Source organism: Strix aluco, chromosome 7, assembly GCF_031877795.1.
Source record: "Strix aluco isolate bStrAlu1 chromosome 7, bStrAlu1.hap1, whole genome shotgun sequence".
Classification (NCBI taxonomy): Eukaryota; Metazoa; Chordata; class Aves; order Strigiformes; family Strigidae; genus Strix; species Strix aluco.
In genome coordinates this window covers 37,939,449-37,953,984 of record NC_133937.1, presented here as the reverse complement: position 1 = coordinate 37,953,984, position 14,536 = coordinate 37,939,449, and the positions used below count along the sequence as shown (strand labels likewise).

At 45.3% G+C, this 14,536-nt stretch overlaps 1 protein-coding gene across 3 annotated transcripts in view; it reads left to right on the top strand.

The window, feature by feature from the left end:
- The window catches only part of CTBP2 (C-terminal binding protein 2), a 143,621-nt gene that overhangs the window by 49,398 nt on the left and 79,687 nt on the right, over nucleotides 1-14,536 (top strand). The window contains exon 1 of one of the 3 annotated variants that reach the window (XM_074831502.1): nucleotides 12,803-12,822. The exons of the other annotated variants lie outside the window; for them this stretch is intronic. The gene's annotated coding sequence lies outside the window, so the exon portion shown is untranslated. Of the gene's footprint in view, nucleotides 1-12,802; nucleotides 12,823-14,536 lie in introns of those variants that run through there. 3 annotated transcript variants of the gene reach the window in all.

Here is a 14,536-nt window from a genome sequence, read left to right as displayed (position 1 = left end):
AAGAAGGGAAGGGATAACACGGCCACGGTGAGGATGTGAAGCTGGAGAAAAGCTCTGAGAGGAAGAAATAATTGAGGTGGGGAGGCAAACAAGAAATGTTTGATAAAAGGACGTTGGTTAGCTACCAGCGCGGGGCGAGTCATGAAGAAAAGATGCATGTGTCAGGCAGCGAATCGGCCAAGCGGGGTGTTACAAATGCCTCCGCAGAGCTCACTGCAAGACCCTGCCGGGGATGCTGGCTGTGCTGCAAGCCACCACGCTGATAAATTTAGGCTCAATTTACAAAAAAGCTTATAATCAACTGAAGAGTGAAGTTTCTCGAACTTCATGGCCCAAAGGAGTCCAGTCAGTGAGGTCCCTGCCAGCCACGGAGCCCTGAATTCCTGTTGGGCATTTTCCTCAGGGGAGTAGGACCTTTGTAATATTTTAGCCATGAACTTGGTGTCTTTATGCTGGAGCTCTGGATTATCCCGTTGGACTTTGTGGAGCACATCTGTGTGTGCTGCGGCAGCTCGCCTGTAGTCATGCAGCAAAGTAGCCAGGGATAAACCACCCGTGTCATCATCTGCCAGCAAGGGTGGCAGCTCCTGACGGTCTGTTGCTTCATTCAGCACATGGCCACTCCAGATAGGCTTTAGATCAAAGTTCCTGCCAAAGCCTGAGAGATGCACGCGTTTTTCCAGGATGGAAGATGAGCATCTGGGTACTCAATTCTGACAGCAGCAAAATTGCAGCAAGAGTGCTCTGCTTGGTTGTCATAAGACCTACACAACGAGGTTCTCATGGGAAGATGCCTTCCAGGCCTGACTTTGCACTCTGGTACCACTGGAGATGGCATGGAGGAGGCCACATGTGAATGGCATCCTGCCATAAACGCCTTTTCTGGAGTCTGAGGTGGTGGTGGGACTCATCTGCGTGCCTGCAGCTGGAAGGGAAAGGGGGGGATGTCTGGGGCACTTATGCTCCCACCGTGCATTTTGCAGCAGCTGCCATTGGAAGGAACGGCTCCCAGAGCTGGCAGCCAGAGCGTGGAAGAAAGTAAATAAAGTCATCCCCGTTTCAAGTTGTGATATTTTGACTTAGTTAAAATGTTTATCTAAGAAATCTAATGGGGAAATGTAAAAATGTAAGTTTCTGAATGTTCTAAAGAATTGGAAGAAAAGACAGAGAATACCACAGTATTTTCATTCTTTTAATGATATCTGGTGGGTTTTTTTAAGTGCTTGGGTATGAAGGACCTATTGTATTGGTCTGATTACAAAGTACTCACAGAGCCCAAGTGTAACTGTTACAGGCAGTGCTCATTTTCTGACAGCCCATATTCTTGAGCTCTGGAAGCGTAGTACCAGCTATTCCCCATCATATTTATTGCATCCAGCTTTTTAAGTAATGGGCCAAATAATGATTGCAGATGCTATAATCAACATTTTTTGTTAATGATTTAGAGCTCTTTTTGCAAAATAATTAGTTCTGCAGAGCTCCATGGCACAATGCAAGAGGAATGCTCTCCTGACTTTTTATAGCCACAAGTTAATGGAAACTACAGAGCCTGGAGGGTGCAGGGCAGCCCAAGGGTGAGCCCAGAAGCCTCAGCCCCACAGTTATTGTAGCCTGATTGGTGTGAAATGAGCTTTAATGTCATCTGTGGACCTGCTCTATGGTAACACACCTGGATGCTTGGAAGAACCTACTTGGTTCCCGATGGCAACGTAAGTGGGTTGTAAGCTGCTGCCTGGGCTGTGCCCTTCAATCACATTGCTTGCAATTTTCTATAGGTTCCCTGCAGCTTTTCTGTAGGTTCCCAGAAGACCAGTTCCATGGGCCCTTGCAGTAATAACTGAGCTCTTGGGCATGGGGACCCCAGGGTAACCATCCTGGTTTCTTATAGCAGCAAACGCAGAGACAGTGCCTGACAAACCCAGACACCTGACCTGTCCTTACTGAGGGGCAGATGGATCCTGAGAGCTTTTAAAAACCTGAAGGAATCAGTTCTTGGTATAGAAAAAAATAGACGTGCTCTGTGTCTTTCCCACATGACCAGGTGGTGGTTGGGTGCGAGGCAGACAGGTTTTGTTGATGTCGTGGCTCCTGGCCACACCGGGCAGGACTGGTGAGGTCCCTCACTCTGTTTTCCTTTTTTGTCTGTTTGGATTTTCAGCTCATGAGCAGAAAGATCTTGATTCACACTTGGCACGACATGGCTCTGATCTCAGTGGCAGATGCCAGATGCTGCCGGAATACAAAGAAATAATGAAAGTAACCCAAAATGTGTGAGTCAGCAGTAGGTGTGATGGGGGTGCCTCCTCTGCTTTGTCTGTCTTTCTCTGGCTTTCCTTACTCCATCCACTCTGCTTTCAGCTTTAATCTCAGCTTCTCATTTCCACTCCTATTTTCTTCCTCCAGCTTCATTCCCTTTCGTCTTTCTTTTCTGCCTTTTGCTGTCTCCTTGCTGCCCACTCGTGTGATGTGACCGCGTAGTGGGGGAGTGACGTTCCCCACCATGCTTAGGAGAACTTGACTTTTCTGGTAACTAGAAATCTATTTCCATTCCGCTTCAATTCCCTGGCACCTTCGGTACCATTAGTGCCGTCTCAGCAGCAGACATTTCATTTATGGAAATTCGGAGTGTTTCTTCCTTCTCTAAACACAACGCTGTGTGCCGGTGTCATTGCAGAAGTGCTAACTGCAGTCAGTACCTCTTTGAAAAATGCTGAATTGCTTTAGTTCTTCATTGTGAATCACTAATTTTATTTCCTCCTAATGCTATGTAGAGTTTCTATAGTTCTAGAGGTCACTGGAGCTTTGTAAGTGCAGCCAAAAGTGTTTTAAATAGTCATTGCACAGCATAGTGATGCCATCAATCTCCCGTGCCATTATTATATCTAGAAAGTTGGATTTGATATCCATTTTCATATTTAAAGTGAAATTACTGGCAAGTTGCCATATCCTGTAAGGCACAGAGAGTGGTAACTTGTTCATAAAGGTTTATATGAGTGTAATAGTATTACCTATTGGTTTGGGATATTTTTCAACAAATCAAGAACCACTGGCAGCCAAATGGTTTCTGAAGAGGGTCTTTTCTTCTTAACTCATCGTATTTTATTCTTTCATTTCCAAGCCTGTCTGTAGTCTAGCTTTAATAATGATTAGATCTTTTTAATTGGAGTCTCGTAAGCTTCAATTACTAGCTTGCCCAGAAATACTTTGTTTTTTGGCTTATATATATATATGAGGTGAGGGGAAAAAAAAAAAGGAAGAAAAAACCCAGAAAATAATAGTGGAATGTAAGTCTGCAGCATATTGAATTAATTTCCTGTTCCACTTCTGCATCAGCTAACCAGACAAATAACCAATTTGTTAAGGGCTCTGCTACTTCCTTCAATCACTTGCTCACAATACACTTTTTACATTTTATTTCCTGGTTTTTCCATTTCAATTCCTTGCATCCCCTGCAGACCTCTCTCTTTCGGTGCCAACAGCAACATACCCACTGAGGGAGGGCAGGGTGGGATCCTTCGCCTCCCAGCAACCCCGTCTGCCCTCTGCTACACAGGTTTTCTGCAACATCCCTGACTTGAAGAGCACCGAGCTCTTCGATGAGCATCCCTTTGCCTCCCCCTTGCCAATTTGCAGGCACCCAAACTCAGGATCCTGCTGGTGCCGCCTCGTTATTGCTTGGCCTTGCCTTATCGGTGGCTTCAGGAATTACGGCCGTTTCAAGCAGGTTCCCAGTTTATTGAGCTGTTTCTGAGAGCACTGAAACGGGAATATTGCCCGGCACGGCGAAGGGGAGGAGGGTGTCAGGGGTCTGTGTTGGGCAGCAGGATTAAGCAATTATAACAAACAGGGCTTCTATTATTTTCCTCTCCTGCCGCACGATGGATTATTTGGAGACTGGTACAGCACTGGGTAACTAAGGGCGATGTGGCTTTTTGCTCCGTTCAGTGTATTTTGTGGGTTTGTATTTGTATTTAGGAAGTTGATTCTGGACACTCTGCCAGGGATGTCTTTCTAGAGAATTGAGGCAACGGGGAGTAAAAACCAAACACCACTCTGCATTTCTGGGTAAACTGCCTTAACTGCCAAATGATTCCTTGCAGATACACAACCCTATAGGAAAATCTGTAAGAAAAATAAAGATGTGTAATTTGAGACTTCTTGAGTAGAAGTTAAAGAGGGCTTTCAGTGTACTCTGATGGATAAGGGAGGAAGTACATCAATTCAATTGCAGTATTGTGTAGAACATAATAAATATTTTATTACCACAGACTGTCATTTAGTTACTAAACAGCGCAGGGCAGGCTCTGCTCTTGGATGGTGTCTGTACATTTGCAACTCTGTGAATATCACGCGAGTTCGTTTTTGTGGTCGATGACAGTATTTGGGTCAGATACAGCAAAGTCTGCACATAAAATATTCAAGGCCCACGTAAGAAGATTCTCCAGGCTGGCACTGTAGCGGTGCATCTTAGGGCAGCAGTTGTTATGAATCTAATGGTATTTCTGGCTTGACCATAAAAATACTTTGGCCTAAGGCTTGAATTTCATAAATAAGATGAATTAGACTATTTTAGTACTGATAATACAGGATTATATGTATTCTGAAATACAGCACAGCCTTGGCTATCAAATGAGAGGGGCAAGATAGCGAATGCTGTTTTGCAGGGCGAGCTGAATAGGTGCAGTTGGTTAAAGAATCTTTGGGCTTTTAAAAGAATTCTTCAAGAGTCATAGGTATTTCTAGGTTTTGGGAGCTTCTGTGAGTGTTTGCTGTGCAACACGCATACATTTCTGTTGGAAACAAAGCTCAAGCAAATTCCAAACAAAAGGTCAGTGAGGACGGATGGTCGGGAACCAACACTGGTGTGGACGGTACGGCATTCGGCTGAAGCAGTTTAATAGCAGATTCAGTGGGGGGGGGGGAAATAACTTGGGCAGCTTTTTACCATTTGAGTTTCTTTTTTGCATTCAACATGATGCGAGGAAGCCAGAAAGCCGGTGGGAAACTGGGGAGAGAAAAACATGAAATGCGTGAAAAATGGCAGCAGAAATCTCATCATTTTCTGGTAATCGTTTGTGAGCTTTCTGACCAGCTACCCCAGTTAACTTTTGCTTTCTGGTTTTCCTGCTGTCATACAGTAATACTTTTAAATTTGTCATGCTGGAGGGAGATGCCAATATCAAACTGAGAACTAAGTAAACGGTTTTGATTGGAACTGAAAAGAAAGTGTTCCCTGCTTTAAGCTAAGTTTTAATTTAACCTAATTACACAATAATGTAATCGGTGTTTAGTTAATCCTGATAGGTAAAAATTCAGAAGTAAGGCAAGAAGCACGTCCTCACCCAGACACATGGGAAGTGCTTTGCGGTTTGGCAAGGGGATGTGAAATTCCTTGCTTTGCAGGTTTACATTCGAGTGACTCTTCGTGTCCCTTCATGTGCTTTTCCCTCTGGGACTTTTTCGGAGCTGTGTTTAATACAGAACCACTAGGACACCCGTGAGTTATGGGATAATAATTCTGTGTCAGATACTGTGAGAATGAAGCTTATTTTACAAGAATTCCCTTTGATGGAAGTAGGGCCCCTAATTCAAACTTGAGTGCATTTTAAGAGACATGTACATGCACACAATAAAATCCAGGGAGAACAATTTGCATAGAAAAGCCAGGAAACAGCTGGGCTTACAGACAACTGAAATTTTAGGGGTTGTTTTCTGGGGGAATAGGGGTAGAGTCAAGCAAAAGAATTTTAGATCCAGGTCGCTTTTGAGAATTTTGCTTAATATTGTATATGTTGGAATAATCTTTAAAAATGCAGCTGTGTGCTGGCTCCTGAGACCAGGTAATTTTACCTAATGTTAATATTGAGGTTGTTGTTCTTTGTTATTATCAGTTAACGGTAATGGTAAGAGACACTTACTTGTCTGGGTCATATATGTATGTATTTGCTCTTGCTTTAAATTCTTTCCCATAGATACAATTCAGCACAATCAATGCCAACAAAATTGTTTTGAAAGAAGATTAGATTAAAAATCTCATCCCTTGAGAACTTCCCATTGGCATATGAGATGATCCTTAGAGAATTAAGATTTGTGTCAGCGACAGGAATGCTCGTGTGAGATTGCTCAGCCTCTTGCTGGCCATTTTTTCTTTAAATATGTGACGGAAGTGCCTGGCCAGGCTAAATTCAGTCTGTGTAGTGTACTTCTGGAGGTTGATGACTAACACCAGAGCAGGAAAAAAAGTATCTGAGAAGCATTTTTCTGTACGAGCATTTTTGTAAGTGGTTTTATTCCAGATCGTGTTGCTTGTGACTTAGAGCTTTCCTAGAAGGAGGTCAGGAGTGTTCCTGTCGGGAAGGCGTATCTGAGCATGGGCTGAATCATTTCCAAACCCCAGCTGGCTGGGGTCTGCGTTGGGAGTATCTCGGGTCTGGTTTTGTTGGGTTTATGTACAAGCGTGACACCATTTGGTGATAATTGAAGCCCAATCCTTGCCCTCGCGGAGCCAGGAGGATGCTTTCCAGTAATGTGTTTTGAGTTGGGGGACAAGAGGGTGGTGCGGGCAGCCCTGGATTAGAGTGATGGGACTTGCACCCTGTGCCGCTCCCCAAAACCACGGTGCAGTGGAGGCAGAACCTCATCCCCTCTTTCTTCCCCATCTTCTGGACACCTTGAAACACCAACCCCGTCATTTAGAGGCATGACAGTGGGTGTACACGCACATACACGCACGCATGTTGACAAAACTGTAGTAAAGTTAACAGGTTCAGCTCATGGCACTTAGAAATGAGTCCATCCTTCCCTGGATTTTGGTTGAGCTCAATGGTGTTCATCCCACATGCTGCTGGATGCTCTGGCTGCCGCGAGCAGCCTCTTTGCAGCGACGGAGCCAGTTTTGGTCACACACGGCGGGTGTCTGTGGGACTTGGACCTCAAAGTCTTCAAGGCAAGATCCTACCTTGTCTTTTCTACGTTGTGTGAAAGGAGGTCGGTGGACACTTGTGACTAATAAATGTAAAGGCTCAGCCTCCCCCTGCTCTGCCTGTGACCAATCCATTTTTTTATAGTCAAGGGTAAGTCCCAAGACTGGAAAACCATTTGGCTGCCAGAACACCGTGATTACAGATAGTTTCAGATGATAATTTTGTAAAGGTGTATTAGGGTCATTTGGTATCCTTGCCACTTCATGTATCTATTGTAGCAAATAATTTAATGGAAAATAAGCGAGGCTGTGACTTTGGAAATAAAGTTCGGGAGCCTCCCGTTGTTACTGCTTTTGTTGGTTTTATTTAAAACAGGAGTCACTCTTTTTATAGATTTATTGCCCCAGCCTCGCTTAAAAGGGAAAGGGGATGGTACAATCAACAGTGATTTATTTCTTTAATGCATTTTAAATAACTAGACCCCCAAGAACGAAGCAATGGTGCATAATTACATTACACTGGTCACAAAACTTGGGCTGTTCCTGCTGCAGGCTGATTATTTAACACCTGGTGAGTGTAAGTGAATGCACTGCTAGGGGTGGAAGCTGTGACTTACCCTGGTTTTTACAAAGTCTATTCTCTGGTAGCAATTTCTCTCTCAGTTTCTGAAAGCTAACAAACATTTCTGCCTTGTATGGTGAAGCAGATTATTATAACGTTATCTTCCAGTTAAGGTGCTGCGGAGAGAGGTTTGGCCGAGCATTGTATGAAAGTTGGCTCCTGTTGTCCTGCCTCCTTCTCCCAGTGTGACTGTGGGGAGCGGGAGGCTGGAGGAGCAGGATCCCAGGCGTTTCCCTGGCTCACCCTGCCAGTGATGATGTGCCGGCGTTCAGAGACCTTTCCCCCATCTCTCACAGCCTGCTCCGTCTGCAGGGGCACAAGTCCTGGACCTCTGCACCGGGGGTTCCTACAGCTCCGCTCCCACATCCACACGCTGCCTCTCCTCTATCCTTGTCCCCCCGCTCCTGTACCCTATGTGCGCTTCCTTCAGAAGAAAGGCTGCGTGGAGAGGCACAGAGCTCCCTTCCAGATTGCAATCTCCTAAATTAAAGCAAGCGAAATCGATTTGAATATTACATTTGCCGACAAGGACCTCCTGCTAATTTCTATGTTTTTTTACAATTGCGTTTTCCTGTTTTTGTTTAGTTTTTTTCATCTTTATCACTTCCCTGCTGCTGACTAAAGGAGCTACACAACAGGGGAAAGTGTGACTAACTCGCTGCCTGCACAGGGGAAAGAGTGAGACTGCTTCTACACATGCTGGTGATAAATGCACAGAGTAAACAGAATGGAAAAGTGGAGAAAAACAGCTTTTTTTTTCCTACAATCTCTTTTTTTTTATAGCAATGTTAGTCATTTCTTCCAGCAAGTATAGGTTAAAACAACTTCCATCATAAGATTTCTCACAGAAGAAGCAATATCAGCTTAAAATTTGTACTTCCTTCTGAAAGTGTTTTTAACATCTCTTGTTGTAAGTTGTAAGAAAGACCAAAAAAGGTTTTTCCTCTTTTGTTCGGTGTCTCCTTTGGTTTGACAGCAAGTCATATAGATGCAGTTTTTCTTTCTCCCTTGTGTTCAGGTGCAGTGTCAGCTTGGCAGGTATTTCCTATATCAGCTGGGAGGGAAAATGTTTAATCAACGAGAAGAGGGCAGGGGGATTCATCCAGGTGTAGGTCCCAAAGCTGGTTTTAACTTTGGTTGAAATGGATTAGATTCCAGATGACAGCATCCCTTTAATTAAGCAATATAATGCCGTTGATTTAAAGCCTGCTGAAATCAATGGAAAGATGCCATGGACTGCAAAGGGCTCTGGAGCAGGTCCAGTCTCCTTTTGTGGTATAGAAATGATGCTTCGACAATTTAAGAGCCTGGGGAGGCTGAATCCGAAGCACAATGAGTGACCTGCTCACGTATTAGGTCAGCAGCAGGGAAGAAATACAGGTTTAAGCTCAACCCTCGCTGACTCGGGTGCTAATGAACAGCCATGTTTTCCCTTCATGAAGTGTTATGGCAGAGCTGCTTTCATATTTTTCCTCCGAGTATCCCAGCGTGGCTTTGGAAGGGAAAGGGAAATCTGTTTTGCATGTAAATATAGTATTGCAATGTTTGTTTAATGTCTTTGTTTACTTTGAAAGTTAGTCCTATACTAATGAATTTATAAAACCTACATTATCCATAAAACTGTCACGGGTGCAAAATTTAGTAATAACTCAGGTAATGTATTTAAACCACTAGTGAGTTTGCTCTATCCTTGAGTTGATAAATTGTATAGCTTCATTTGGTAGGAATCAGCAATTTTATGTGGCAATTAATTTTAACGGCAATAGGGAGCCAAAGGACTAAATTTTTACCCTTGGTTTTCTGCACGTGCATGGGAATATCCTAATATTCCGCGTTCAGGTTGCAGACCTGGTGAGCAGTGTGTGCATGGAGAGAATGTCACTTTGCAGGCGTTACAGACGCGCTGCTCCAGCTCACAATCCAACCTGCCAGTTGAACCATTTTGGGGGTTTCTCATCTTTTAAAATATATGTCAGAAAGACAGCAGATGGCAAAAAATAATCTGTCCCCAGGATCTGTCTCGCTTTACCCTCCTCTCTTCTGCATGAACTTGCTGGTTGCCTTTTTTATTGTGCAAGTCCCCACCATCGGGGATGATGCCAAAATCATGAACTTGGAGCCAGCAACGAGGAGATAAATGTTTCTGAAGTGATTCCAGTTGTTTGTTTTCACTTTTCTGGTCTCTGATACCCAGCCTAGAAAGGTCCCATTTGTACACTTGGCTGCAAGGCTGTAATTGTATAGGATCTGATCTGGGAACCGAAATTGCCTTAATTCTAATCTTAGCTCCTGGTACCAGATTTACATGGTGGTAGCAGGTCATTTGACTTCATAATTTATGTCTGTAACACTGACTGCATCCTCAGCAGTGTACAAAAAGCAGCATAGTTCCCCTAAAGCTAAAATTTGTCTTGTAGCAGTAAAAAATACCAAGGGAGGTAATTTGAAGGGAATTTATTTATGATGCTGTTAAGTAACATGCACATTTTGGTTTTTGCTGTTTGTGAAACTGGCTGAAGAGAGCTGGGCTGCAGGATGGGTTTGGGCATTGCCGGGTAAAACTCCACAGATGTTGTTGAGCCCATGAGATAAATGAGGGTTTTGTCTTGAGGCATCCTTCTTGCCACTGCTGCGTGACACAGAGGTCTGTAAGGTAAGACCAGGACCCCAGAGGATGAGCGAGGAAGGTGCACGTAGGTCCTGAGCCCTGTATTTCGGGTGTTGGTCTCCCATCTATGACCTTGGAGCCATTGATGTCTCCATGAGCACCGCTGGCTCTGTGTCTGTAGGTGGGTCTGCGCTTCGAACATCATTTGTGTTACAGCTGTGTCAGTTCCCAGAGTGAGGTGATGGCCCCAAAATGAGGTTCGGGGGAGTTATGAACGAGGTCGTGAGCCTGACAGAAATTTCATTTTGTCCAATATTTATTCTGCTGTTTGGGGTTGCACGGAGTTACTGGTCTGTAAAATGAGGTCGCAGCCAGGAAAGAAAGTTTGGGAGCTGCTGCTTAGAGCTTGGGTTGAAATTAATTATTTGTATACCTTGGAGGGTTGCATTGGTTTTTAAACAAGACAGCTGGGTTAGAAAAACAGTCTGAATTCATTGTGAAACACGCTGTGTGATGGCCAGCTTTCGAACCTTGCACTCCCTTGGTGCGCTACCAACCAGAAATTTCAAATTGGCTGCTTAAAATTGGCCGTGTAGTCACCCAGATATTTCATCATGTTATTTCAAAAATCCCAGTGGCTCCAGATGCTCCAGGGCAGTGGAGGAGTTCATTGTAGCCACAGTTGGAAAAGTTGGGCTAGTGTAGCTGTGTATCTTGCTTTATAACCAGAGATATTCAGGCAGCAGAAATGCAGATGCAGAAAGGAAGGCTGGCCCGGCTAAAACCAGCTTGAGAAGAAAAAACCTAGCCAACATAGCATTGGATGTGAAAAATGCAACACCAAAGGTGTCAGCTTTTTGGCTCCAAAAGAAAATACTCTCTTAATTTTTCTAAGATTAAAATGCCTATAAAATAATACCCTTTAAAAAGCAGAGTGCTCCTCAAACACCAATTCAAAATGCCAACAATTCTCAATTTTCAAAAAGAAAAATCTACAGCAAAATTACTGTGGTTTTGTGCACAAAACCTGTGGGCTGTCTGGAAAACAAAAAACTGATAAAACAGCAGAACCAGGTGCTTGTGTGTGCTTTTCAAGGGGAATTTCTCTACAGGGCCTCCTTTCTTGATAGCTCCCTCGCTACCCATTGCCTCTTCTTTCTACTGGTAAGTGGTAAGCTCTCTGATCTCCTCACCATCCTCCTTGCTCTTCTGATTCAGTATTGCATGCAGGATTATTTTCGAGGTGAATGTTTATATGCAGGCCATGTTCATAAGAATGAATCATTTATGTATTCTTCTGAGTCGTGAAGTGCTGACTCTGGACATGTATTTGTTTTTCTACTTGTTGCTTCCTTCTGAAAAAATCCCGAACAAATATTTAAAGGTGTTCTGCTTAGGCTTGAATTTCTAATTAATTTTCAAGTGGCCGTGCTTTGGGGATATTTTGTTGGAGGAGCAGGCGCAGCCCTCCCTCGCCATCCATGCCCAAGGGGTGCTGCGCGGGCAGTTGCCAGTGCTCCTCCAGTTGAGAACTCAGCACTTGGTGGAAAAATTTCTCTTCGCCTCATTGTTATGGTTTGACTTGTGGATTTATTATCGCATGTTCTGAGTTCCAAGGAGGGGGGAAAAAAAGCAGGAAAGGAAAGTGGGGTTTCGGTACTCTTCCTGCATCTTGGGGAGCTGTGCTCTGTGTTAGCTGCTGATAAGGAGGTTTTTAAACCCACAGGTTTTTAAACCCAGCACATGGTTAAGCACCAGGGAAAATAGTTGCCTTTTCTGTCTCTAAAGCAGCCATTCCCTGGCAAAGTCTGTGCTGTTTTGGAGCAGTCCATGCCAATACTGTTTGGCTCTAGGGAAGAAACACCCCCCAGCTCGGGGCTGACATGGGTATTCAGAGCAGCTGCTGGACCACCAGACTCCTGCCCCCACGCAGAGGAGAGACGTGAAGAAGTGCCAAGGACTCACAAGCAGCAGACGCTGCTCTCCAGCACAGTGGTAGGCTTCCACCTTCCTGCAGCCATCGCTCCAGAGAGCCAAGCAGGGCAGGACACTGCCGAGCTGAGACGTATGGGATGGCTGAAATGAAATGCAGGCTGCAACAGGAAATTTGGATGGGCTCCTTCAGCTCTTTTTCTCCGTTCGCCCTGCTGGGAATGGTGGAGAGATGCAAGTTGTTGTTCATCTTGTTGGATGGAGCGGAGATGTGGATTCCCAGACAGGTCCCAGGCAGCTGCAGAGATATGGATTTATGTGTCCTATTAGGCCGTATATCTCTGTGTATGCAATGCTGCTGGCCAAACTTTGATTAAAACCGCTTCATCCCAGTCGACAAAGCATGGTTTGAGTAGGAAGGATTTCTGACCATCCTGTGCTCTGTCAGATGCACCTCCCTGGTCCACAGGAGGGGAAGCATTCATAGCTCGGTCCCCACTCAGGGCGTGAGCCATGGGTTTATCTGAGGCTGCATGCAGAGCCAGGGCAGACACTTGCAGGTACGAGGCTCTCCCAAAGCCCTGCAATACGGCCTTGCCAGAAGCAAACCCCTTCAGTGGCTGCCGTAGCTGTCCGTGAAGGTGATGGCTGTCCACACCAGCAGCGGCTTTATCCCATCACAGCCTCCGTCCAGCCAGCACGACACGATGGCCTGCGTGGTGGCCATCTCTGTACCTGGTTGGTTCTCCGTGTTTTGAAATGCCGAAGCTTCCTTAATTGCTCCCTCCTCCTCCACCTCTCTCTCCCCTTCTTTCCCCAGTTGCACAGCCTACTCTTGCGAGCTGTGCATTTTTAGAGAACTGAAGAAATCATCCATCTCCCAGGTTCTTTGGGTGGCACCATGAGAAGACCGTGGGTGCAGGTGTTTATGTTCAGAAGTCACACAGCTCCTGCATGCTTGCAGTAGGTTCATGACGGTATTTTATAAACCCCAGCCCGTGAGACCATTCTTCCCTGCTAGCACTTAAGATGGTGTCTACAAGTGTTGGCAGACACGGCACCGACTCTGCTGCCGGCTGCCCCAAAGCGGTGATTGTGTTTGCCTGCTTCCTAGCAACTTTGTGTGCTGGTTCAATTACAAAGGACTCGGAAAAACGCGCTCCATCTGGTTTTCCAACCCCAGATGCGACCACCCCAAAGAGTGATCTAATTCTTCTGTATTTAGACTTGAAAACTTCTCACCAGTTGGTGGTGCAGGAAATCAAATAAGAGTCCTTAGGAGCAATAAGATCCACATGCTGGCCTAATTGCACATGGAGCTAGACTGCTGCTCCTGCTCTAGTGTATTTGCAATGCTGCTGTCAAAGGCATATTGTTAGGCTAGGGGAAAACCCACAAATCTTAATTTGAGTAATAATTTAATGTGGTCCAGTAATTAGCTATTCACGATAGGGGCCCCTTCGCATCTGGTGTGGTGTGTTGCGTGGTGTGAGGAGAAGGCAGGCAGGCAGGACTCACGGGCAGCCTTGGTCTGTAGACCAAAGTTTGTGGAAAGGGGTAGTATCTCGACCTGCTTTTCAGTGTGGTCGTTTTAGTCTACATTAGATCATCTGAAAGTGGTGTTCTTGTTTTATTGTGTGGGCTTTTTTTAATTAAGACAAAAAAAGCTGCCACTTTCCACCTCTGCAGACTGAATCAGGAGGGCAGGGTGCATTGTGGGGAAGGAGAGGCAGAGCCCAAACCGGGGAGTTACTGAGCAAGAGGAAAATGTCACACAACCTCGGCGGAAAGCTGGAGCGTAAAATTTCCTCCCTCCTCTGTTCTGCAGAAAGCGCTGGCCTGTAATTTCTTGGTTGTGAACTTTTTGTCAACACAGGGCTGGGGATCAGAGCCTTATCATTTTAAGCTTGTCCTTAGGTGTCCCTAGCCTGGCCAATGCTGTGCTTTCCTACGTGTAAAGAGGCAGTTGGGGAGCCAGCGAGGGAAAGTTTGAAGCGGCTTTCCTACACACTTTAAACTTCAGGCTGAGTTTTAGCAAGGGAGTACCAGCCTTAGATATTCCCTGTGTTTATTCAAGCAAGCCCCGATTCGCACTGGTGGTTGTTCTCTGTCAGGGTTTCCTGTGGGAGCCCCCGCGCCGCGCACAGGAAGCGTGGCCAGACCCGCTGCCATCGACTTTCTTGGCCCGGCCCAGCTGGCAGAGTGGTGGTGGGAAGCAGTGCCAGCCCACTGCGAGCCACTGGGCAGCCGTGGAGGTGAGCCCGCCTGACCGCGAGAAAAATATAAAACTATGAAAAGGCGCAACCCTTTGGGACCCATGTTTTGTCAACAAATCAAGCAGGCGCTATTTTAAGCTGCTATGTACCTAACGCTTCCTGTTTTTCAGAAGAAACTTCTTGTTTTTTCGCTTTTATGTTGACGGATTTGTTTTAACTGCTTGTTCCTGAGGCAG